The 27,276-nt window shown below is 36.5% G+C and overlaps 1 long non-coding RNA gene across 1 annotated transcript in view; it reads left to right on the top strand.

Moving 5' to 3' along the window:
- LOC131383273 (uncharacterized) overlaps positions 1-17,969 on the top strand; it is a 30,797-nt gene extending 12,828 nt beyond the window's left edge. The window contains exon 3 of the long non-coding RNA XR_009213172.1: positions 17,836-17,969. This is a non-coding gene — a long non-coding RNA (uncharacterized LOC131383273). The remainder of the gene's footprint in view (positions 1-17,835) is intronic.
- The last annotated feature ends 9,307 nt before the right edge of the window (positions 17,970-27,276 follow it).

Genomic DNA, 27,276 nt, shown 5'->3' on the forward strand with positions numbered 1-27,276 from the left:
ATAATCACCACTTCTCACACATTAGGTAGAAATCCCACAAATATTCAGAAATATATGTCTGTCTATAATTAGCACAGAGTACATGTTATTTGAAATGAGAATTGCAATCAATTCTTGATTATATACTCACGGATTACACGCATTGTGGCTTACTTGGCTACAATAAATACTTTCATTTTTTCACATTTAACTGACTTGTTGACACATAATACTCCATTTAGACTTAGTTTGCTTCCCGGCCGAAGTGACCCACAAATCTCTTAGGTGCCCCCCCCCAAAAAAAGCTCTCTATAAACAAAAATACAGTATTACCTCAGAAAAGTTTGAACTGAAAAGTTAGAAGGTTCAAATAATCAGCCAAGTATTATTAACAAATTTTATTTTTAAAAGTTCGAGTGGATGCAGGACCTTACTGGTAAGCTGAGAAGACACTGAAGAAATCTTACAGAGTGGGGGGAGGTAGCTACCTAAGCCAAGAAAAATGACCATTCCTTGAACTCTGAGAATATCAGTTCTCTCTGTTCATAAATAAGAATTTTGCATATCCACACACATATCCACACACATACTTTAATTACAACTGTTTCATTTACTTTTATTGTTATTTTTTGAGACGGAGTCTCACTCTTGTTGCCCAGGCTGGAGTGCAATGGCACCATCTCGGCTCACTGCAACCTCTGCCTCCCGGGTTCAAGCAATTCTCCTGCCTCAGCCTCCCGAGTGGCTGGGATTACAGGCATCACCACCACGCCTGGCTAATGTTTTGTATTTTTAGTAGAGATGAGGTTTTGCCATGTTGGCAGGCTGGTCTCCAACTCCTGACTTCAGGTGATCTGCCCACCTTGGCCTCCCACAGTGCTGGGATTACAGACGCGAGCCACTGCACCCAGCAACTGTTTCTTCTAAAGTTCGTTAATTCTGTAATTGTGGGGTATCATTTGTTAAGGCTGTTATTGATTCTGGCATTGACAAACACAATTGTACCTTTTGCCTCCTTTCCTTACATTTAGCACAGAGAAGGTTTCAACTCATTTTTACATGCCTTGATATATATGATGACAGAAACTGATTTATATTTATAAATTCCAATTCTGGGGTCCGATTCAGAAAGGATCTGTGTAATGCGGAGTCCATAACATATCTACAAATACACCAATTTTGTTCCAGTTTGTACTATATGGCTTCCTTTGCAGTCTGATAAATAACTTTAACGTGTAGGCTAGACAAATAACCTTTGAAATGCTTTTTTTTTTCTGTCACTCTAAGCACATGGAAGAAATCTTCCCCTTACTTTCTTATTACTTTGTATTTTCAGTGTATGGTTCTGTTACAAGAATACGGCTGCTTTCTTAAAAGCTCATCTCGTTCTACAATACGTAATACAGCACTTATGATGTTCTGATTCAGAGAAAGTAATCCTGAAGGGCATTGAAACTAGTAGGGGGAAATCATAAGGTAGGCAAAAAAAAATACTGTCAAAAATGATAGATTTGAAATTTAGAATCTTAGAGAAGAAGCAGGCAGCGAGTAGTAAAATCAGTATGTCTTCTGGATGAAAAAATATATATAACCAACTAGTTTCTTTGACAGGAAAAGGTAGAAAGGAAAATTGCCTACAGACAAAGGGGATGAAGAAATCACATGAAGTACTTTTACAATTAACCTTGCCTTGCAATACATTTAAGTGCCAGTAATACCATTTGCATGCATCTTTGTTAACGTTTCAGAGGATTACAGGTATTCTTTACATTGAATATTTATAAAATGCGCTTTAGAATCATATTATGGTAAAACAGACAAAGAAAACCACCCAAAAAATACACATGGCTTAATGAATTAGTTAAAGACTTGCAAACTTGCACCTGAAGCTCATGTCAAGAAAGAACGTTGTTACCCATCCTAGAAAACGCTTTCACAGACCAAATCTCGATCACATCTCCTCTCCCTCCAAAAGCAGCCCCTGTTGTGACTTTTCTTGTAATCCCTTCTTGTTTTATTTGTTAAATAGATTTATCGGCCGGGCGCGGTGGCTCACGCTTGTAATCCCAGCACTTTGGGAGGCCGAGGCGGGTGGATGACGAGGTCAGGAGATCGAGACCACGGTGAAACCCCGTCTCTACTAAAAATACAAAAAATTAGCCGGGCGTGGTGGCGGGCGCCTGTAGTCCCAGCTACTCGGGAGGCTGAGGCAGGAGAATGGCGTGAACCCGGGAGGCAGAGCTTGCAGTGAGCAGAGATCGCGACACTGCACTCCAGCCTGGGCGACAGAGCGAGACTCCATCTCAAAAAAAAAAAAATAGATTTATCACCTAAATGTACTTGCACAAACATTATAATTTAATTTTCCCCATTGTAAACCTTGTTCTATCTTTTAGGTCTGCTTCTCTCCATTTTTTTCTTTTCCAGTAGCATTTTTGATAGTCTGTATTTTGCTGATTTGCATTCTCATGGTTCTCTGCATATCTGGCAGATTGGAGCCTGGATCCACCAACTGGATCAGATTGAGGTTCAGTCTCTTTTCTGAGAATATAGTTGGCGTTGTGTTCTTTCATCAGTAGGTACATAATGTTAAATTGTCTTTCCTTTAGTGATATCAAAGCCATCAATATTTGGGCCTATTTTTTATTAGTTCATTGGGGATTGCAAAACAGCGACATTCTAATTTTGACATTTATTTTTAATGTATTACCTGTGATATTTTTACAAAGGGACACTTCTTAGGTACTATTGGGTTAATGGTGCTGTTCATATAGAAAAACAGGACAAATATTTCCCTTTATCTGCCAGTTTTTCAGATATCTTTAATATGGCATTTTCAATCATCCAATTCAGATTTTTTATCTGTGTTCTCAATCAAGTGTGACTTTTCAAGCTGTGAATCATGACACTGAAATAACCACAATATATATTTGTTCAGAAAGTATAAATTCAACCAAAAAGTCAACAGTTGCTGAAAAGAAAATCAGTATGTTCGTGTCATTACCCTTAAAATATATATTTGTCTGCCTGGAACATATGTCTATTTGTTTTAAAATAAAGAAGATGGTTAAACATCATAATATTTCCAGAATGTTTAAAGACTAGTTGCAATTTAGTGGCGTAATTTACTTTTAGTGGTCATAGTTGCTGATTCTCTTTTTATATATAATAGAAAGCAGAGTACATTGAAAAAATGTAATCAAATATACTCAAATCTCAACTCCTCCACTACTCCTCAATAATAATTCAATCTGGAAATGGCTAAGCTGACAAAGGAATTTCTAAATAGTTATCTTGTCATTGGCAAGGAGAATCTTCTCTCGAATCTGTTTATTTTATCCACCTTTAGAGCACCTTGAAATCCTTTTGGTATTTTATTAGTCTGTACTTGTGCTCTTGTGAACTTTTCTATCTAATCTTTCAAGGTAGTGTAATCATCTTAAAAATCCCTGAATTTTTCACTGACTCATCCCACAAATGCCTTCATGGCTGCACAAACATATTAGTTTTAGCCTGATGACTCAAAATAATATATTAATGAATATTAGCTTTTTTTTTCAAAGATGAAGAATCTCAGCAATGAAAAAGAAGGCATGCCAAACTTGAATCACATTCCTTTTCTGAGGAAGCTGCTGTTACTTTTAAACAAGGTTACCAAAGCACGGTTCTGATTTGGAAATATCTGTTCATGTATCTCCAACTTCCCCCTTAAAACATTTCATATTATCTCCTTTTGACTTAGCACACAATATTGGCATATGTTTTTCTGATTGCATTTATGTGTCCAGTTCACCTAGGAATGTGTATTAGGTACCTGACAAGAAGAGGAATCTGTTAAAGAACTTCTTGAAATATGTTACAGGCTCAAAGTACTATCGATATATCTATATGCTCCTGTGGAGGCACCAGCTCCCTCTGCAGTTGTGTTGGGGCTACTCAATCCGGTTCTTGATGACAAGATGTGGATAAAAGCGATGCAAATCATTTTCAGGCCTGGTGCTTACAATCATCTTGCTTAAATCCCAAGATCTCCCTGTAGGGACTTTAGAAGCTTGAGTTCTAGATGACATAGCTAAAAGATGGAATTTGAATAATGTTTTGAAGAAGGACAAACTAATCCACATTGGGCTCCATGTGAGGGAAAAATAATCCCATTTTATGTTAAGCCATGAGGACTGTAAGGTTTGTCTTTTGTAGCATGTACCTACTCATCCCAACTAAAACAAAGAAGATATTTGAATATGTATGATTTTTATTTTAAAAAAACCATCCAGGATAAATTTTGGTTTAGGGTTCTTTTCTTGGTTATGTTTTCATAACATCTCCAAAACCAAAAGACCAAAACAAAACCACCAACACAACAACAACAACAAAAAACCTCAATGATTTTCCCTAATTAATGTTTGTGCATCCATTCACTTGATTATCCTTAAGATGAAACTAAAGTCAAACATAAGTCATTTCTGCTGGTATGAAAAGAGCAAGTTTCAAGGCACAGGTAGAAGAGGGTTTGAATTTCATTTTTGTGTTTTACCAGCTGTGAAGCTATGGAAAATTACTTAACCTCTCCGGGATGCAGCTTGCTCCACACGCTGTAAAGAAAAATGTTTCCTCAAACGTGTGAGTCCTGTCAAGAGTATAATAATAGACATTATTGCTTTCCCTTACTTTACATACTATTTACTCTTGAATTAGGTTTTCATGGGACTAAAATCCACAAGAGATTTATTTATTTACTATTATATTAATTTACTCATAGTTAACTAACAACACATTGTAAGAACTCAGGTTGCATTATCATATTATAATCATCACTGGCCAAAGACTGACATGTTAAATTAATAGCAGTTGTTCCATTTCTGGAATTTAGAAGAAGGCAGATCTAAATTTAAATACTGACTTTGTTAAATTATACTGGTAATTGACATTGATTTTGGAGTCTCAATTTTTTCCAAATGTAAAATGGAAACAATAAAAAGCAATATTTATCTGAATAATTGTACTGAGTGAATAAAATGTGATTAGAAGCTCTGGTGACTTCCTGAAATACAAGAGAAGTTAGTTCCCTTCCTAAAATTTTAAAGGTATTTATAATTTCAAAGATCTTCATATACCTTCTTTGATTAACACAATGTTAGACAATGCCAATTTGTAAGAATTCACTGGGGGCTTAAACGATAAACTGATTCCTCACAGAAGAATTGCAAAGAGAACTCTAATAAAATATTTTATACTATTTTAATTCGTAAACATTAACACAAACGCACACATTAGAAGGACAATCCCCAAATCCCTACCTACAATTGAAAAAAATACGTATATTAAATAAATGTGTACTCACAAAATCTCCATAGAATTCCTCTGAAAGATTTACTAGTTCATATCAAATATTCCATTTAATGTTCTGTTCTATATACTCCATCAATCTTCTGATTGACTGAATTTGACGCTCTATTAATGCATCCTACAAAGTTTTAATGGAGTTTAATGGAACTCATCCAAATCTATAATAGCATTTTCCCCCTAAATTAACTTATAACCGACAAGTTAATGAAATGAATGCAGCTGCCATTTACCCAGAGAGGGTCAAAGTGCAGGACCTATCACTAGGGAGACAGCCTGATGGCTTAGCTCCCTCAGTTCAGCCCTGGGGCATCATAACCCTGGAAGTGCATTAAGGATGTTGCTAAACACCACACATGGCCTTTACCAACAATACTGGCCACCAAAGAAGTTAAACAGCCTTTTAAAGCTCATTAGAAAAATTTAGTAGTTTCACAAATGGAACCAAACTTTTCAAGATCAGTAGTGATGTCTTATGCTTATTTTAATATTGGCATAGTATTTTATGTCTAGTGAGACATTTGATAATGTTTATTGGATGAATCAATACTCATGTTTTTATTTTTCAAAGTAGCAACTAAATAATCAAAATGAGAATTCACAATTAACTGCATTAAACTATATTTCCTTCCGATGATGACGATGATGATGATAGATAATAATAACAAAGACAGAAATGGATGGGTTGCTCAGGAAAGGTTTTGTCCCCTCTCTTGAGTTCCGTAAAAGAAGTAATCCAGTGTTTGGAAAATGGATCATGTGAGGAAAGGCTATGGAACTGAATTTATTTACAACAGAGAACAGAAGGCTCACAAAGCATATAGTTGAGGTTCTGGAGTCTGGGGGATTTACAATTTTCAACTATATAAAGCAATAGCATATGGGAGGTGTTAAGCAGCTGTTCTATTTCTGCTCAGGAAGTTGACAGTTTAGGAGCCCCAGCCAGCAGAAATAGGACCAATGGATCAAAGTCATAGCCTGGCAAATATTAGCTCATCATATAAAAAGCGCATTCTTAAAATTAGAGCTGTTGGAAATTGAAATAGACTGCCCAAGGAGACAGCATGCCCTGGTGGCTGTGGTGCCTCCCTGAGCAGCCTTGGCACATCTCTATTACACATATCCCATTTTAGAGTGGACAGAAAAAAGGGACAGGACGAGAGAGAGGGGGAAGCAGAGAGAGAGAAAGATTTCCATATGAGCATGATAGGAAACTAGCATAATCTCTGCTAGGGATGAGAGACTATCATTTATGAAGATTCCTTAATGGACTGTTTTAGTTATATGAATGAGGGCCTCAAGAAGTAGTCTGGGATGGCGATTAATTTTATGATAAGGTCACAAGGATTTTGAAGAGGAAAGGAACAGGGAAGATGCAGGAAAGCCCAGGGGACCCGACAACACGGTAGGGTTGGGGACCTTGGAAAAACATGGCCTTAAATGTTGAGTAGATGGTGTATGCCTTTCAATTCAAAGCAGGTTTCTATTCTATGGTGTGCTACATTGTACTATTCATCAACTCAACAAACATTTTGTGGCCATCTATCACAAGCATGTAGGAAGAAGCCCCCACCCTTTTGGACTTCAGTTCTAATTTTAGAAAAATGCTACAAATAAACCAATTAGTATAAAAATAAGATTACAAGTAATGGGAAAGTGCTGTGAAGAAATAATAAAAGTTGGAAAAAGATTAGAGTGTGATTGGGGATGAAGTGGTATTTTAGCATCTGGTCAGGGAAGGTCTCCCTGATGATGTGATATTTGAGCGAATATTAAGGAAAGTAAGAATTAGCCATGTGGTGACCTAGGGATGTATGTTGTAGACGGAAGTCAGCAACTATAAATGCCCTGAGGTGGGAATGGGCTAAATGTGTTCAAGATCAAAGGGATCAAGGTGTGTGTTTTAGACAAATGTGTGTTTTAGACAGATGACGTGTGTTTTAGACAGATGACGCGTGTTTTAGACAGATGACGCGTTTTAGACAGATGTGTGCTTTAGACAGATGTGTGCTTTAGACAGATGTGTGTTTTAGACAGATGTGTGTTTTAGACAGATGATGTGTTTTAGACAGATGCGTGTTTTAGACAGATGTGTGCTTTAGACAGATGATGTGTGTTTTAGAAAGATGCATGTTTTAGACAGATGCGTGCTTCAGACAGATGATGTGTTTTAGACAGATGTGTGCTTTAGACAGATGTGTGCTTTAGACAGATGATGTGTGCTTCAGACAGATGTGTGCTTCAGACAGATGATGTGTGTTTTAGACAGATGTGTGCTTCAGACAGATGACGTGTGTTTTAGACAGATGTGTGCTTTAGACAGATGTGTTTTAGACAGATGATGTGTTTTAGACAGATGTGTGCTTTAGACAGATGTGTGCTTTAGACAGATGTATGCTTTAGACAGATGTGTGTTTTAGACAGATGTGTGCTTTAGACAGGTGATGTGTTTTAGACAGATGTGTGCTTCAGACAGATGATGTGTGTTTTAGACAGATGCATGTTTTAGACAGATGTGTGTTTCAGACAGATGATGTGTTTTAGACAGATGTGTGCTTTAGACAGATGCATGTTTTAGACAGGACTGACAGCAAGGGCAAAGGCCCAGAGCTGGAAATGGGTAACCTGGTTTAGATCAAACGGATCAAGGAGAAAAAGGTGAGCACTGAAATCACAGACCTGCAAAGCTAACCGGTCTTGCGTTGTGTTCTAAGTTTGGGGCTTAAGTAGGACGTCATAATGTTCTGATAGACATTTTTAAAGGACTACCCCTTCTTAGAAAGGGTCTGCAAGTTTGGATTAGGAGAGATTTGGTGAAGGTGGAAATTGCTTGTCGTACCCAGCTTGTATTTTAAAGCAGTTGATCAGTCTTGTTGATGTCCTAGATATATGGTGGAAGAAAATGAAAGGAATCAGTTTTTATCACAAAAAAAAACTGAGTGAGTGAGAATGCCACTTATAGAGGTGAGAAAAACTGAGGCTTAAGGGGACAGGGAATCAAGAGTTCTGTTCTGGATGAGTTATAACTAGAGCTCAGGACTGAGAGAGATAAATATGGATGTCATTAGCATATACATGGTTTATTCAGAATAAAACTATGTGACTGAATGAGATAATTTAGAAAGTAACTATAGATGGAATAGTGAAAAGAAAGACAAGCACTGCACCCTACAGAAATATAGCTTTAAACACCAAAAAAGGAAAAGTGGAGGAAACAACAAAAGCAGATTGGGAAAGCCACGGAGATAGGAGGACAGGAAGGAAAATGAAGTGTCCTGTAATTCAAGGGAAGGGTGAACTCATAAGAAGGGAAGAATTGATTCCTAATTTTCTTATTACAATAAGGCAGCAAGTTCAAACACAGTGAGGCTGAGAATCAAACACTGGGACTTGGAGGTTCTTAACGACCGAAGAGGGAGGCTCCAGAAGGTTGGTGGGAAGGGGTCTGACTGGGATAGGCCCAGAAAGCATTTTGGATTTTTTTTGGGAGAAATTTTACTATAAAAGGGAGCAGACGAATGCAGGACTGTAATGAATGGCAAAAGATGCTTTAATTTGTTTAAGTTTGGAGACATTATAGCATCCTGGCATGCCAGAGTACTTAGACCATATACAGGAAAGCAGCATGATTTAGGAGAGATCCAAGGTAATCAATGGGGGAAAATTATCCCACTAAATGACAGGGGATGAGATAGATGGTGTGTATCAAGGGGGGTTGTCTTCAGTAGAAACAGAAGCAGCACATCAATAGAAAGGCAGGTAGTTGAGAGCTGGTTTATTTTATTTTATTATTTTTAAGGGGGTAGTATATTTTTGGATTCCTTCTATCCTCTCAGTTAAGTCAGAAATGAGATTATGAAATGTGAGTGAAACCATTCCTAAAAACTTTATAAAATTAATCAAGGAGGAAGGGAAGGAGAGAAATGAAAGTGAACAGAGCTTGCAGCACACTCAGCATTAATCATTAGGCCAGCTTTCTCTCTGACATGCTTCCTCATGGGTATTTGGTGCCTATTATCCTGGAATCCTGTAGACCCCAGATAACAGTTCCCCTTAACTGTTCTATAGACAACAACGTGAACATTATGAAACGTTAAGTTTTTCATTTGAGATATTCTCTCAGGTCACACATACCAGCGAAACTACTGATGTCAGCTGGTCTGAAAGACCCCACGAGAAGCTGAATCCCCAGAGAATGCAGTCTCCATATCATGATGATTTCATCCCCCTTCCCCTGACCAATCAATGACCCCAATTTTCTAATGTCCCATAATACTCCAGCCCAAAACTCCTCAGGGAGACGCACTGAGGGTCCTTCCCACTTCCTGTCTTGGCTGCCTTGCAATCATTACAATTTTTCTCTGCTGCAAAACCTGCTGTCTCAGTGTATTGTTATGTTACAGAACATATATGTTATGGAAGCAGCTATTGTAGGCCGCAAACTTAAGTACTTTGAGTAGAGTTGAGGGTTGCTGAATGGTTCACAAGATTAAAGGTGTAAAGCAGTAATCTCTGAAACTGTTTTTGCCAATTATATGAAGATAAATAAGGACGTATTTACACTTTATAAAGATTGTAATATAAGAAACAAAATATGCATATGCACACACACCCTTTACTTATTAAAATTAAGATAATTATTGATTCCTTAATTATTAAAAATTATAAACAATATATAGTAACATTTATAAAATGTTGAATATGTTCATTACATTTACTTATTTTTAAATTAACATTACCTCTATGTAACCTAAAACTTAAGTATCATAGATACATGGCTTATTACAAACTCAACATATATCAATGTACTCTAATTATTATTTTCTACTCAATTTTTATTATTTTATTTTTGTTCTCAAGAAATTTTTTTTTTCCTTTAACTTTTCTTGAGTTCGGGGTACACGTGCAGGTTTGTTATTTGGGTAAATTTATGTCATTGGGGTTTGTTGTACAGATTATTTTATCACCTACGTGTTAAACCTAGAACTCGGTTATTTTTCCTGATCTTCTCCCACCTCCCAATCTCTACCCTCTGGAAGGCCCCATTGTGTGTTTTTCCCTCTATACAGGGTATATGTGTTTGTGTTTGTGTGTGTGTGTGTGTGTGGGTGTGTGTGGTGGAGGGGAGGGGTGGGTATCCTAATATCATTTTAGAATTCTATCATTACCACAGAGTTATCGTGGGCAGTGGGTGTCTGTGGTAATGATAGAATTCTAAAATATTAGGATACCCACCTCTCCCCTCCACCAGACACACACACACCCTATGTCATCCTATGCTTTTAAGTGAGAATGGGGACTATTAATATAATGGAATGTTACTCCTATAATTGAGTTAACCTGCAAAGCAAAGTTGAAGGGATTTTGCAGAGGTATTTCAAAGCTCCAGTAAATTGACTTTAAGATAATCAAAATGGGATTATCCTGAAAGGACTGATGTAATCTAGTGAGTTATTTAAAAGAGGTCAGAGAGATTCGAAGTAGCGGAGACACTCTCTAGATTAGAGACATAGAGAGGAAAAAGGATTTGTTTAGAGCGGGAAGTATGAGGACCTTGAGAAATGGGCAGAGATATAGGGGACTTTGCTGATAACACACCCTAATTTCCTGAGAGAATTCTTGAAGGAGAAACAATTAAATAAAATAGCCACACAAGGGATGGAAATTGTGAGTCCCTACAACAAACATAATACAACATTTGAGGACTGTGATAATGAATTTAAAATAAAAGCAATCAGTTTTGTTGAGTAATTGTTTTAAAGAGTGTTTTGCTGTTGGGGTGTGGTTCTGGAGAAGGTAGGGGTTTAGATAGATCTAGTGTTAGAGTTTTGCCAACAAGTCAGATGCAGGAGAAAGAGACAAGCAAATAGGGTGTAAATGTAAGGGATTAATTACAAATGCTATGGAATCTAAACTGTGTATGATACAGACCAGAATTAAAGTTGATGAACAGCGGGAAAGAAATAGTGGAATCAATGAAATTAAGGTTTCAGTTAGTTCACCCCTCACTGCGACCATTTCCTCAAACTATTGTTCATAAATTCCATAGACGCAAAAATGCAAAGATTAGTATGTGAAAGTAAAATACAGACAGGTGATATTTGTGAATGAAAAAGGATACTGAAATTTGGAAATTGCCTATTTTTGTAAGAACCAAACAATTCAGATTTGTCTAATTAGTTTGAAAAACTAAAATTGTTCGAATACAACATTTTACTTCAGTTAGAAGAAATATAAACTTCTACCTAAAGAAATATATAGAAATAAAAAATTGAGTCCTTTTTCTAAGGAGTTACATATAGGTAAATATTTGTCTGTATCTCCATGTATCTCTCTCATATGCATAGATATAGATAATCCTTCTTGTTTAATGTATAAAATGTTATGGTATAATAGTCTAGTAATTTCTCTTTTACATACATTAATTTATGTATTTTTGTATAAAAGATAGCTCATCACAAGTATCAAGACAAAGTGGAGAATAGTTAATTTACGGAAGTCATGATTATAATGAGACCTGTCTCCTCCCAAGCTTTTGCATATCTGGAAAATATGTCAGTGGATGTTCAATTTACCATATTTGTAGCTGATGACAACATTTCAGTTCACAGCATGGATTAAATATTGGTGAGACCGTGTTTCTTTTATGCCTTTATTTCTAAATTAGTCATTTATTAAAACCTATTTTTTGAAGATTTATCAGAGCTTAGAAATTGCTATTTCTATCTCATAGAATAGAAAAAATAAGTCAGATTCCAAGGTTAGAAGGTCTTTTTTGCCTACTGCATTGGGAGAACCAATTTTCATCAACTCTCCAAATAAAAACCTTGTGATTTCAAAGCCATTTTTTTCTCTTCTTTACAAGTTACAAAATCAAAGTACCTCAAATCATCTACCACAGGAATTGCATGACTGCTTTGATTTTAAAAATAAAGAAATTCTTGAATAAAAGTGTACAGTAGACAATGCCTTTTTTTTTTTAATTTTTAAGCCACAGCTGTATAACAAGGTCATTTTCACTAAGTCAAAATGCACTAACATTACTACTTTTGAAAGCCATCTTTTAGCTGCAGATAATGGTCATCTCGACGAGGAAAGTGATGGGCATGAGGGTTTCTTGAATGCCATGGAACTTTAGGGAAATGTACATATATTCAATATTTCGTGTCTAATTTCAAGAAAGCCCCAGGACCCAGGTGAAGTTCGTCCATATTCCACAAGCTAAAACCCTGACGATGAAAACATGACTGCTCTTCAGTCTGGGGTAGCTGAACTGTGAAGGAAATTAACTGCAGATATGACAATAAACAAGACCACCCATGGAATTGCTCATTATCTTTTGCATAATCTAAGAATCTCCAACATGCACATGAATGTTAAAAGTCCACTTGTGTCTAAAACCTGTAATTAATTCACATAGGGACGTATAACCCATCTGAGTGAAATGGCTTACCTCGGTTTCTTTCTACGTATCTAACTGAAATGAGCTCAAGGGCTTAGTGATAAATATAGATCTATTTTTTTTGTACTTTTCAGAGACAAGTTCTTTTAAAACCTGATGAATTCTTCCCTCTTGCTATAATGTATTCACAAATGAAGGTTCATGAAATTCATAAATAGCTAAAATACTTCAAATATTGAGGCCTACCATTTTTTTCTCAAGATCTTTAACACATTCCTCCCTCTACTTTCAATTTACAGATAATTAGGAATGCCTTTTAAAGTCTAGAACAGTTTTGTTTGTGTGTGTGTGCATGAGTGTATTAGTGTTAATAATTGCTTTGACTTCTCCACCACTTGTGATGACTAATTTTATGTGTCAAATTAGCTGCGCCACAATGTGCCCAAATATTTGGTTAAACATCATTCTGGGGTGTCTGTGGGGTGTTTCTGGCTGAGATTAACCTTTGACTCAGTAGACTGAGTAAAGCTGATTGTCCTCCACAATGTGGGGGGACCTCATCCCATTGGTTAAAGACCTGAATAGAAAAAAAAGGCAGAATAAGAGAGAATTTTGTCTCTGATTGACTGAGCTGAGACACTGTTCTCCTGCCTTAAAGTGGGACTAACGCCACAAAATCTCCTGGCCCCAAGGCCTTCAAACTCAGATGGGAACTGTACCATCAACTCTCCTAGGTCTCCGGGTTGTCGACTGAGGATCTTGGGACTTAGCCTCGGTAACTGTGTGACCCAGTCCTTTAAAATGTATTGATAATCCATCTCTTGATCTACCAATCTATCTATATTATTGGTTCTGTTTCTCTGAAGAGTCTTGACTGATACAGATTTGGGGAGTGGTTTTAGGAAAATGGGTTTTAAGGCTGAGGTTTTTTAATTGACTTTGGGGTTTCATAAATTGATTAGATTTAAAGACACTAGTGACCCTTTTTCTGTTAGTAGAGAGAGTATTGCTAGCTCATGGCATGATCTACCAACAGAGATACACAAAATATCTTTATCGGATAATCCTTATCAAGGAACTGGGTGGTTGTGCATATAATTCTTGTAAAAATATTTATGGAAAACTAATAAATATAATAAGGTTGGCTGATTGTTCCTAATGTCATTGGACAAAATGGTGACAGACAAGGATGGGGCTAGGGATTTAAATTCCCAGCTAAGTCAGGCATGGTAGCTCATACCTGTAATCCCAACACTTTCGGAGGCAGAGGAGAGAGGACTCCTTGAGGCAGGGATTTCGTGACCAGCCTGGGCAACCTATTGAGACTCTGTCTCTACAAATAATAATAATAATAATAAATAGCTGAATATAGTGATGCATGCATACAGTCCCAGCTACTTGAGAGGCTGAGGTGGGAAAATCACTTGAGCCAGGGAGTTCGAGGATGCTGTGAGCTGATTGTGCCATTGAACTCCAGCCTGGGTGACAAGGCAAGATCCTATCTCAAATACATACATACATACATACATACATACATACATACATTCCCATCCAGAGCACATTATAAATGACATGAAAATTTATTTCTTAACTCAACCACTATTTATTTTATTTTTATTTTTGTGGGTACATAGTAAGTGTGTATGTTTATGGGGCATGCGAGATGTTTTGATACAGGCCTGCAATGTGAAATAAACACATCACATGGAGAATAGGTATTCATCCCTCAAGCATCTATTCTTTGTGCTACAAGCAATCCACTTATACTCTTCAAGTTATTTAAAACTGTACGACCGAGTTATTGCTGACTATAGTCACCCTATTGTGGTATCGAATAGTAGGTCTTATTCATTCTTTCATTAACCATCCCCACTAGTCCCCCATTACCCTTCCCAGCCTCTGGTAACCATCTTTCTACTCTCTATGTCCATAAGTTAAATTTTTTTGATTTTTTAGATCCCACAAATATCTGAGGACATCTGATGTCTGTCTTTCTGTGCCTGGCTTTTTTCACTTGACATAATGATCTCCAGTTCCATCCGTGTTGTTGAAATGACTGGATCTCATTCCTTTTTGTGGCTGCATAGTACTCCATTGTGTATATGTACCACATTTTCTTTATCCATTCATCTATTGATGGTCATTTAGGTTCAAATTTTAGCTACTGTAAACAGCGCTGCCGCAAACGTAGGAGTGCAGATGTCTCTTTGATAAGCTGATTTCCTTTCTTGTGTGTATACACCCAGCAGTGGGATTGCCGGATCATATGATAGCTCAGCTTTCAGTTTTTTTGAAGAAACTCCAAACTGTTCTCCACAGTGTCAACCACTATTTATTTATTGCATAGTGTACCCGAAACAATTGGTTTTATTCTTCTGTCTTAAGTTGTAGGAATGCTATTACATGCCACTTGACAACCATTCAATAGGATTGGACATTCTGTAACTTATTTTTTAGTATCCCTTTCCTGAACATTTTACTGGATCTGTTATTGCATTTGTATCTTATGTGTCTGACCCCCTCAGCCACTAAACTATTGACACTCTTCCTATTTAGGTATTATTTTACTGCTTAAAACTGTTGACCTTCTTAGTCATTCATTTAACTAATGTGCATTAGTGCCTACTATGAAATAGTTACACTTTTAGGGTCTGGGGATAAAAAAGTTGGCAAAATTAACAATGCCTGTGCCCTCAGTTTACATTCTAGTGGAGCTTACATTTCAACAAGCGTAATTAACATTGACCTCTTTGATTTAGTTGTGTCTAACATATTTTAGGAAAAAATTAGATTAGATGCAGCCACATTCCTCCTATGCGCCCCCCAAACCAATCTTCAAATACTTATTTAGCCACAGCGGATCTCTAGACTGGGACTCAGGTCCTCACTTAGCCCTAAATATCTAGCACATAATACTGGTTATCACATGAAGCCTAAATAATTATCTTAAATTCCAAAGTTGGAAGTAACTGGATATAACTTAACTTGCTTTCCAAATTATTTTCCACTAATTATTTTTGCTACCTTGTATTTTTACTCAATGTTACTCATTGTTCTTTGCTAGGTTTTTTAAATTATGTGTCTTTAATCCTTTTTAAATTTTTCATTAAAAAATTCTATTCAGTGGGTACAGTGCAGGTTTGTTACATGGGTGTATTGTGTGACGCTGAGGTTTGAGTCAAGTTTTTTTCTCACACATTTCCCTGTGATTAGAATGTCTTTCATTCTTAACTTTGGCTGTCAGTATTATACCCATTTTTTAAGATTCAAATTGGCTAACGCTTCTTCCATGAATCATTTTATGTTCAGCAAAGCCAGAATGTCATTTTTAATGTCTGATATATATATATCAGACATTAAATATATATATGTATATATGTATATACAGAGAGAGAGAGACAGAGAGCATGGTAGCTCATACCTATAAACCCAGGCACATATATTATATATATATATATATGTATGTAAAAAGACATCTGTGTGTGTGTGTGTATATATATATATGCCTTTGTGTGTGTGTGTACAATTTTCTTTTTTTTTTTTTTTTTTTTTTTGGGTGACAGAGCGAGACTCCGTCACCCAGGCTGGAGTGCAGTGGCGCAATCTCGGCTCACTGCAAGCTCCGCCTCCCGGGTTCACGCCATTCTCCTGCCTCAGCCTCTCCGAGTAGCTGGGACTACAGGCGCCCGCCACCACGCCCGGCTAATTTTTTGTATTTTTAGTAGAGACGGGGTTTCACCGTGGTCTCGATCTCAATTTTCTAAGTTATATGCCTCATCAACTTTCCAAGTTAAATCTGAGTGTTTACCATATTTTTGGTAACAGTCATATCTCTCCCATTAGAATATAATAGTCATTATTAATCATTGTTTCTCTTTCAGTACATCTCATGTAGTCCTTGAAAAAATCACATACAATATAGATGTGATATTATAATAAAAAATATTAATTCACTGACTTGCCTCTTCCTCTCCCACCCCTCAAAGGATAATGGGCATCTGGAAGCATTGAAACATAATAGGAGAAACAATAAAATTGGGAATTCATAAATCAAAGTGTTCTCCCTAGGATTGCCATTAATTAGCTTTATAACTTTGGACCCACTTTTTAACATGTAGAATTAGGGAAGAAGATATCCTATTTAATAGGGAGCACTCTGAAAAAAGGCACAGTTAATTACTACTGACAGGATGTATATAATGAGGAGGTTTGGCAGGTAGACTACAAAGTGATAGGATTTCAGCTTACCACCGAAGTTACTAATTAGTGTAACCTCAGCAATTTCACTATTTTGACCCTACATACACTTCAGTACAATGAAGATAATAACAAGATAGCGTGAGGATTAAATCAGTTAATAAAAATCAGGCAAATGAAATAGTGCTTGGCTCAGATTACCCTAGCTGTTATCTTCCTTAAGCCTTATTTATTCATTTTTACCCACAAAACTGAAAACATGTAGTTGATTTTAGACAATATTATTTCTAAGGCTCCTGTACTTGAACGAATGATATAAAAAAGAGATCAGGTTACTCCAAATATGTTATATTCAAGTTAGTCATAATTGGTCTATGTAAAACTCTTCAGCTTTCATGTAGGTTCTTCAAATTGAGGGACATTCTGAAGCTTACTTTTACTTGATTAATGAATGCCAGCTCATAGAGTCAAAAGCTGCCTAGTTAAAGGCACAAACATGGCCCATATATATTATTATTTGTGGTAAAACCAAAATGATGCAGTATGTTGCCTATTTATACCAATTTCATTTATCAAATAGATTAGAATGAAGTTTGATAAGACAGGTATATGGCATTTTGCTCCTTAATAACTACGAAGAAGTATCAGTGATGGTAGTTTTACGATAACCTCTTAAGACTTACATCTAAGCTGATGTTGGGAAGAATATGGCCATTCCCATTAGTTCTAATGTGAGATTGGAAACGCAACTTCACAATGTTTTACCTGACATTTTTCGTGTTAAATGTAAAGGAGAGGTAAGAAATAATATTGGTTCCTCGATGCAGACAATGCTTCAGGGGGTCTTTATATTTTTATAACTATATATTTCAAGATGTATTCTAAAGGTTTTATAACTGCTTTTTACTTCACAGGAGCTTGATGCTGGAAGGGACCCACAGAAGTCATCATCCTGCCTTAAGGCAGAGTGTACCTAAACCCTCCTAGAGGACGAAGATGAATTTAAGAACTCTCTCTACTCCACTGCAGGACCTCCTCGCCCTACCCACCAAGCTCTGCGAGCTTAAGATACAAAGATAAATTTAAATGCGGAAAACAGTCCTCCCTAGAAAAGCTTGGTTTCAATATTTCACTGCCTGCTTTTAATCATCATCAGTAGATTCAGAGATTTGGTTCTTATTCTCCTTTTTTATTCATAGTTATCCAAATTAAGTTTAAATACTTGTACATTTTGTATTTGTTGGTATCTGAGCAGTGTTGTCCTCAAATTTTATCCCTTTGAAAAAAAGGAAATTGTTGCTTAGCAATAAGGAAAGACAAAGGCTTACAAATGCAAAGCATATTATAGTCAAGCATAAGAAGTTATACTAAATGATGATATCTAAAGGAATGCTTGATTGTGGCAACTCAATGAGAAAAGAACTGTTTCCTATTAGCTTTAACAGCAGGGTTTGTTATCATTTAAGAACACGCTCTAATACATTTAGTGTTTTGTGCTACATTTAACAAGATTAAGTGAACACACACAGTTTCAACTCAAATCTTTACTGGAAATCAGAGGCAAGCCTCATTTCTTGCCAAAATATTCTCTTGTGGCTCCTTCTTGGAGCAAATTCCATAGAAGTAAATCTGTTTACCCAGGTGTGCCACTGATCAGTTGAAGGATTTTCCCTTCAGGTAACTCTTTACTGAACTTTGAAAACATTACCTAAAAATTCTAAGAAATTGAAATGTCTGAAAGATGCTATTAAAGATTATAATTTGTAATAAAACATAAATGGCATTGTGAACACAGTCAACTATTAAAAGGAAATTTGAAGGATGAGCTGTCAAAGTTCTTACATGACTTCACTGTAATACTACAAATAATTAGATTCTGTGGACAAGTAGTATATACTATACAGCGTACCTAAAAATCATAAAATGTCTCATTGTCCCATACCTTAATTATTCTCTCTTGATTGAAAAAATTGAACTGCATGATGTAAGCTTCAAGGAACACTTTAAAATAGGTGCTTAGGTCTTAACTTTCAGAAAATCTTATTGAAAATGCTAACGTGCCATTCTGTTCCACACATCAAGTTCCCTTTTATAGTAAAACACATTTCTAGTTTCTTCCATTTCATATTATATTATAAGGTATTTCTCTTTTCATTTGTATGGCAAGCAAAAAGCATGTGCATTTAGAATCTATATCAATACAATATAGATTTATATTTAATATTTTTATATTTTATTCTTCTAGCTCAAATTAACCAGATATTTGTAGCTTGTTTTTTTAATTTTTCACATTTAAGAGTAACCAAATATGACCATATGAAGCACGACATAAAAGCGCTTTTCTCTATTACTATTTGTCTCACAGGTAGTTTAAAAATCCGCAGTGATTTGGGCATCACATTTTTATGGGTTTCTGGCATTTTTATTGGATTATAGTTTTCTTTAAAAGACTAAAAACGTTTCTTTTTATCAATCATCAAGAGCCAAGGACATGATGACAAAGTCATGGTTATGCTTTCGTGGTAGGTAGAATAAGTGTCCCCATGATGTCTAAGTACTAATCTCCTGACTTGTGAACATATTACCTTATGTGGCAAAGGATATTTTGCAGATGTAATTAAGAATACTGACCTTGAGATGGGAAGATGATCCTGGATTTCCCAAATAGGTTCAATCTAATTACACAAACCCCTAAAACTGGAGAACACTTTGTGGGTTTGGTTAGAAAAAAAAAAAAAAAAAATATATATATATATATATATATAAAACAGAAGAATTAGAGATATACAATATTAAAAGCACTTGACTTGTAATTGTTGGCTTTGAAGATGGAGGTAGGGGACATTGAATCAAGGAATGAGGCAGCCTCTTGAAACTGAGGAAAGGATAATAAAGATTCTGTCCCATATTCTCCAGAAAGAAGAGCAACTTTGCCAACATTTTGATCTTAAAACACTTTACCCTTTTTAGGAAAAAAAAAAAAAAGTGCAGTTGATTGTCAGCACTCATTTAATTTTACATAAACATGACTCTTTGAGGCTGAAACAAATCTAATTTTCAATGTGAAATTAAAGTATAAAAACTATTCTTGGAGTTATTTCTAAACAGAACATCAGAATCGTCTGAATTATTACAATCGTCTATTTTGGAAAAATTGGATTCATCGAATGAATGTTTGGTCCACAACTGTATGAGAACAATGTTAACATCAGGCATAGAAATGGTACGTTTTCTAGGATTCCACATTTTTGGCAACCAAGAATTACTACATTTTGTAAATGGAAATACCAGTACTGAAAACAGATTGCTATAAATAAAATGCTGTCTTTTGTTTCCAAAGTCGATACACTGGAGTGATACAAAAATATTAATAAAAGTGAGATATTTCCTGGCAAAGTTATCTCAGGGTAAACGGACAGTAGCCATAAGCCCTGCCAGCAAGTATTCTTGGGGCAAAAGAATATAAGGTTGAACCCTAAACTTCTGACCTCCAGAACTGTGTATTAATTCGTGTAATTTAAGCCACTGAATTTGTGGTATTTTTTTTCTTGCAGCAATAGAAAACTAACACAAAATCTGAAGGTTTTGCATTTTCCCTTTAATTGTTAAAGATACTCCACCTCCTCCCAATGATAATCCACTTAACATGTTTTCTATAGACCTGATTCCCCTCTTACATTCCAGACTTTGGAAGCTCTTATGAAACTGACTTCTATACGTCATCATTTTTGTGAAGGTGACTGGAAAGTTAGAATGTGATTTGTGACTTATTTTTTGTACAGTTATAAGATTTCTGCATTTATTTTGACACTAAATTCACTCTTTAGCTGTTGTTTTTACAGCCTCCTTTTCCCCTTGTTCTTTTTTTTCTCAACCACTCATATTAGTTGTCTATATTTTATTAAATATTTTGAAGTTGCCATGAATCCTTCACAGGCTATAAATAAGTGCAAAGTTAAATACTTACGAATGGAAAAACTTGCAAGCAAGATATGTAGACAGACAGACACTCTGCTGTGCACTCCTATACTATACCCCAGTGTGTTGGCAACACTTTAGACATTCCTCTTTCCTTATCACACGTCCAAGCTTTCCCCAAGTCCAGAAAATCACAAAAGAAGTGAGAAGGAAGGGTTTATCCATTTTTCAATCATTATCAAGTTTTTTTCCCATTCATTTTTGTTACCAACAGCAATTTCTGAACACTGTTCATTTTAAGTCATTTTTTGTCAATAAAAATTATTTAGACAGAAGCATGATTCTAAATGACAGGAGGGAGCTTTATCAGAATTCCAAAAAGGCAGAAACAAGATTGAACTTTTTCTTACAGCACTGTCAGCTTCAGAGATTGAGAAGCTAGTATGTGAATGCTACGTAAGCCATCAGCGAGTATTATGCCAATAATACCTTCCAAAAATGCTGTCAAGAGAGTATTAAACCCAATGGATACACAAGAACACTAAAACTCAGAATATTTAAATTTATTTTCAAGCTGTCTACGATGTCAGATGACGAAGTGTAAACTTGTTTGTTCCTTTACAGTGATTTTTAAAAGTGAATTGTTTCAGTACCAAACAAAATGTCAGATATCTATTTTAAGCTTTATGTTACAGATTTTTTTTTGGTAAATAATATTGCCCTGTAGTTAAATAAACATTTGTAAGTGTAATGCAAGTTTGTAATACTCGTGAAGTAGTATTTCCTCTTCAGCATACGCAAAACTCATCTCTGGAATTTGTCATATGGTAAATATATTTTTTGTTGTTCAAACGAAAAAATTGTAAAGTGCTATTTAGATGTCCTTACCAAATGGGAATTGCACATAGTTGCTCTGAAAAAGGAAATTTGAAGTCATGAGACCTGAGTTCTATTCTTGGCTCAGCTACTGACAAGATGGTAACTTTCCAAGTTAGAAAATATTTTGGATCACAGACCTGTTTTCTGAAAATAGTAGAACAGTCGCGACTTCCTCATGGGCTGATTCCTTTAGGGTAATTGTGATACACTGAACATGTTTGTGTCCCAGCCCATAACATCTTTCCCTTTATTGAACAAAATTACATGTTGAGTGGATTAAGGAATTACCAAAAGATCTTCATAAAGCATCTTGTGAAATTATAACAAATTATACAAAAGTAGCACACAAGTTCTACCTGCATAAATATCCTCCTCAACCATTAAAGAGAATGGTAAAGCAAGAGAGGGCATTGCATAGTGGCCTTGGAAAAGGTACTGATCTGTTTTCACCCTAGGTTTCCTCATATGTCAAGAGGGCCCTCTATCAGTACCTTGACGGGTGTATTAAAAGGCTAATTATTCCCTAAATTTCACAACCTCTTTGTGCTCAGGGAGCACAAAGCTGGATCAGATTCCCCTGCCCCTCTTGTGTGACCCGTCATGTGACTGCGTTCTGGCCAATGAGATGCAAGGGGGACCGAAGTGTATCCCAGAATCTTGCCCCACACACTCCTTCTTGCTCTCTGCCCCTTCCTACCAGCTGGAGGGGAACTCCAAGGAAGACCTCAAAAGCTAGTTCAGAGATGGCAGAGCCACTGGCCCCGTAAGGTCCTAAATGACTGTGAGTAAAGCCTTCCTGTTACTGTGGCATTGCTGAAAATCATTATGTGGTCAACAATCAAATAAGCACCTTCATATTGTTGAAACATATGCCTGGGTCAGTTTGTTACCATGGCTTAGTCTACCCTACTTATTTTTTTTGTGAGGTTTAGAGACCATATAGGTGCTTCTCAAAAATATTTTTTATTATACTCATTTTACTAGTTTTCTGCCTAATAAATTACCACAAACAGCAGCTTAAAATAAAGGATCTTTATTATCTCACGGATTCCATGGGTCAGGAATCCAGACATGTCTTAGCTTGGTCCTTTCGTAAGGGGTCTCAAGGCTGCACGCTAAGTGTCAGCTAGGGCTGGGGTCTCCTATGAAGCTTATGATCTTTTTCTAAGCTCAGGCCATTCCACACAGGTGAAAACCTCAAGGCTGCTTTTTTATTCAGCAGGGGAGAGATTCTCTGATCTCCAGATCTTCTTTTCAAGGGTTTTCCTGATTAGGTCAGCCTACCCAAAATAACCTCTGGTTATCAATACATCTGCAAAACCCCTTCCCTTTCGCCACAGAACATAGTCACAGGGGTGTTGGTCAGAAGCACTCGTAAGTCCACTTACTCTCAACATGAGAATACATTACAGGCGGGTGACTCACTGAGGGTCATCATTGGGTGTGTCTGCCCCAGTTTTCTGTATTTACGGTGGTTATCAGAGAGAGAGAGAGGAAAAAAAAGCATCTTCACTTGGGAATTAGAAAGAAAAGAGAGTGCCATGAGAAATTCCTAGTGTCTTTTAGTAATTTAATTAAGTTACATCAGAAGTATAAGGCTATCTAAACCAGCTCTGAAACAGTTGAAGACTGAAAATTTTTGAAAATTGCAACAACTTATACTAGTGAATAAAAATAATTTTACTAAAACAGAAAAAGTACACAAATCCCATAAACAATGTACTATGAAATGACAAGCCTAAGAATAAAGGACAGTGAAATAAATTTCAATTGTATTTTGTTTCATTTGTATTTTCTGTCGTGATGGCTAATATTGAGTGTCAACTTGATTGAAGGATGCAAAGTATTGTTCCTGGGTGTGTCTGTGAGGGTGTTGTCAAAGGAGATTAACGTTTGAGTTAGTGGATGGGAAAGGCAGATCCACCCTGGATCTGGGTGGGCACCGTCTAATCAGCTGCCAGTGCAGCTAGAATAAAGGCAGACAGAAGAAGGCGGAAGGACTAGACTGACTGAGTCTTCTGGCCTCCATCTTTCTGCCGTGCTGGGTGCTTCCTGCCTTCGAACATCAGACTCCAACTCGAAGTTCTGCAGCTTTCGGACTCTTGGATTACACCAGTGACTTGCCAGAGGCTCTTGGGTCTTCAGCCACAGACTGAAGGGGGCACTGTTGGCTTCCCTGCTTCTGCGGTTTGGGACTCAAGACTGGCTTCCTGGCTGCTCGGCCTGCAGATGGCCTGTTGTGGGACTTCACTTTGTGATCATGCGTCAATTCTCCCAGTAAACTTCTCTTCATATATTCATCTATTCTATTAGCTCTGTCCCTTTAGAGACGAATAGACTGATACATTTATTAGTCTTTAGAGACTAATACATGTAGTATTATTTTCTAGAGAAAATATATATTTGAGTGTGAAAGTAAAGGGTAAATTTGATTGTTTTTTTCACAATACTTTGTCTTTTGGGAAGAACACAATCCAAACAAATGGAATCTTACCTAGAATTTGGTTGTATAATTTCCTTCTTATATTTTCTAAACTACTGGCCTTTCCAACATTAATTTTATACCCTGGGCTAAGAAGTTTAACTAGGTCATATTTTGCTGTTTTAGAGAGGTGCCTGTTTGTTAATTTATATAACTTAGTTTTATTTTACAAACACTGAAGAGGTTACCTTTACTATGTTCCCGGTATTATTTAAATACATTCGACAAATATAGAAAAATGAACTCATTTCCCAAAAGGCGCTTTTTGAGTCAAGACTGTTTGCAGCCCCACTTTATAGATGAGGGAACAGAGGCCAAGACAGTCCGACGGTCACAGCCAGACCGTCTCCAGCATCCATGATTTGAAGCCATTCACTTTGCGCTTTCTTCCCATGGCTCACTTGCTTCCACTACTGTGTGTGACTTACCTCTGCTACTGTCCTTTTTCTAACCTTGTCTCTTCTTGTTCACATATAAGAAAAAGAGCACAAAGTCCTGTTTTCTATAATTTCCAGGAAATCTTTTGTGGCTTCTCATTTCACATAAGAGAACTGACATTAATCTCACGAAATATTGGAAATGTAAATGTGTTACATGTTTTAGAAGAAGCTGCATAATAAGAGAGAATCTGAGGTGTTTAGAAAAGAGTTAACACAGCAGGACTTAACTGCTGCCTTCAGAAAGGCCTGCTTGCAAGGCTAGTCCTGGGTGGCATCTGGGAACTTGAGTTTTGTGAGTGTTCCTGTCATTCCCTAGTTGATGAATGTGATTTACTGTGCCTAAGCCATTTGAACAAAATGTGTTTATGCTGAACATCTGCTTCCCCCCCAACCCATAGTCTGGAATTTTGGCAGATGTTAGGCAGAGGGCGCCTATCTGACTAGGCCCAGTGAAAACCTTGGGCGCTAAATCTCTTGTTTCTGCAACACCGCAGTAAAGAGCTGCCCTGTAGCACGTCTCTCCTGTTGTCACAATTTGATCCTAGAAGAATGAAGCACATTCCGTGTAACTCCAATGGGAAAGAACTTTTGAAAACTTGTCTTGGGGTTTTGCCCCATGTGCCTCTTCCCTGTGCGGATTTTGTTTTGTATCCTTTTGCTGCAATAAATCTTAGCCACGAGTATGACTATACACTGAGTCCTGCAATTCTTCCTGGTGAATCACTGAACTTTGGGGCTGTCATGGGGATTCTCCACACAGAAGGCTATAGGAGTTTGCACAAGGCTCAAAATTGTCATAACTGCTATTATTTCATTATTTTTAGCTTTGCTAGTAATATTTGGTTATGTGTCACCATGATTTAATTTTCCTAATTTGAGTCACTGTAATCAATGAGAACATTTTATTTGATAGATGATTGTGAAATAAACAGTTAATCATTACAACTTAGAGAACTTTGTGCTTATAATCCACACATTGGCAATAATATGATCTTACTCCAATCATGCTTGGAAGAATGCTAAATGCTCACTTGGTTTTATATCAAAACTGTTATAAAATCAAAGAAAATGTATCAATAGTCATCCTCTGTTTGTATTACAGTGCTGAGTAACAATGAGCAATAAAATCACATCTGCTCTTCTTGTATTCTCTTCCAGACTGAACTCTCAGAAATCCCAGCTGCTGACAGGTCTCAGTTGATTCCCGCCCAAGGAACAAACCTTGCCAAAGGGAACTTCTCCCTCAGCACCTGCTGTGGTTCAGCCTCTTGCTCTGGGAGATCCTGCTTGACTCCGTTCCTTATGGGCACCGTCTCAGTTCACTCCTCTATAACTTCTTGTGAGCAAACCTCAATCTCACATTAGTTTTTCAAGAAACTTGACCTAAGGAAAAGTCGTAACATGTAAAGCGTCCGTTAACTTTCTAAAGGAAACAGCCTATCTGGCCGGTCACAATGCCTTTCTGATTATAAAACAAGTTATAACTTAAGGATTAACAAGCTGAGGTTTGATCTTCGTTTCATAAATTCCACTGGAATGAATGGAGACTATGCTGCTATCTAATTGCATACAGCAGGTGAAGTTTTCAATTTCAAGCAGTTATAATTCAAGCACTTATGTAAAAGGAATAGTGAAAACTACTTTTTAAATTTTAGCACAAAAGATGTAACATACTATACAAATTAATTCTATCAGTCTCTATAAATGTAACAATTGTGGTCCAGAAAATTTCTATCAATTACTAAGATAAGTTTCTCATTTGAAAGATTGTGAATCTCTTCTTCTCAGGGTTATTTGATCACAAGTATTTTTGAAGTGCTTTTCATACGTCCATCACTGAATGTGCTGGGGGCAATGAGGGAAGCATTTAATATAGGATGTCTTCACAAAGAGCTTGAAATCAGAATGGGTTTAAGGAGGTATATTCATCATTAATATTGAAAAATAGAACTGTTTTCAACAGTGTGATTTACTAATTGCCAGATACTTACTGTTGGTTGCTTAAATCTTTCTGCCTACAGAATGCTAATTGTTTTAGAACATGAATAAATTGTTATTAATTCCCACCAATGACAATAATTCTCTTCCTATTGAATGATAGTTGATTTTTCCAGGTTTTTTTCTTATTAGTAATGGCTATGTGGCCTGCTTATGGTTAATAAGATGTAAGAAGATATCAGTGGGGGTTGGTGGTGCTACCTCTTTGCTAATCTTCCTTCCCTGAATACAGACATGATAATATGATATCTGGCATGACATCAGTGATATGTGTGTGAGTGTATGTGTGCATGTATGTACTAAGTTCTGTAAATTTACATAAATGATATAATATCCTAGGGACTGTACAACTTCTTTCTCTCTTCACTCAACAATGTTTTTAAATTTCTCAGTGTTTTTTTGGAGAAATATTTTCCTTTTAACTGAAAACTATGCCATCACATGAAATTATAGCATAAACAAAAGCATTGTATTATTTGTTTTACCGTTACAAATAAAGCTGCAAAAAATATCCCAAGCTGATGTTGCAGTAAATATCCAAATGCAAGTCTTGCTCTCGTGGCTACAAGTTTCTAGCATGGGATTTCTGGTGGATACTTTGAATATTTTTTTCTAGATACTGACAATTTACTCTGCAG

The sequence above is a fragment of the Hylobates moloch genome, unplaced genomic scaffold (assembly GCF_009828535.3).
Source record: "Hylobates moloch isolate HMO894 unplaced genomic scaffold, HMol_V3 SCAFFOLD_4, whole genome shotgun sequence".
NCBI lineage: Eukaryota > Metazoa > Chordata > Mammalia > Primates > Hylobatidae > Hylobates > Hylobates moloch.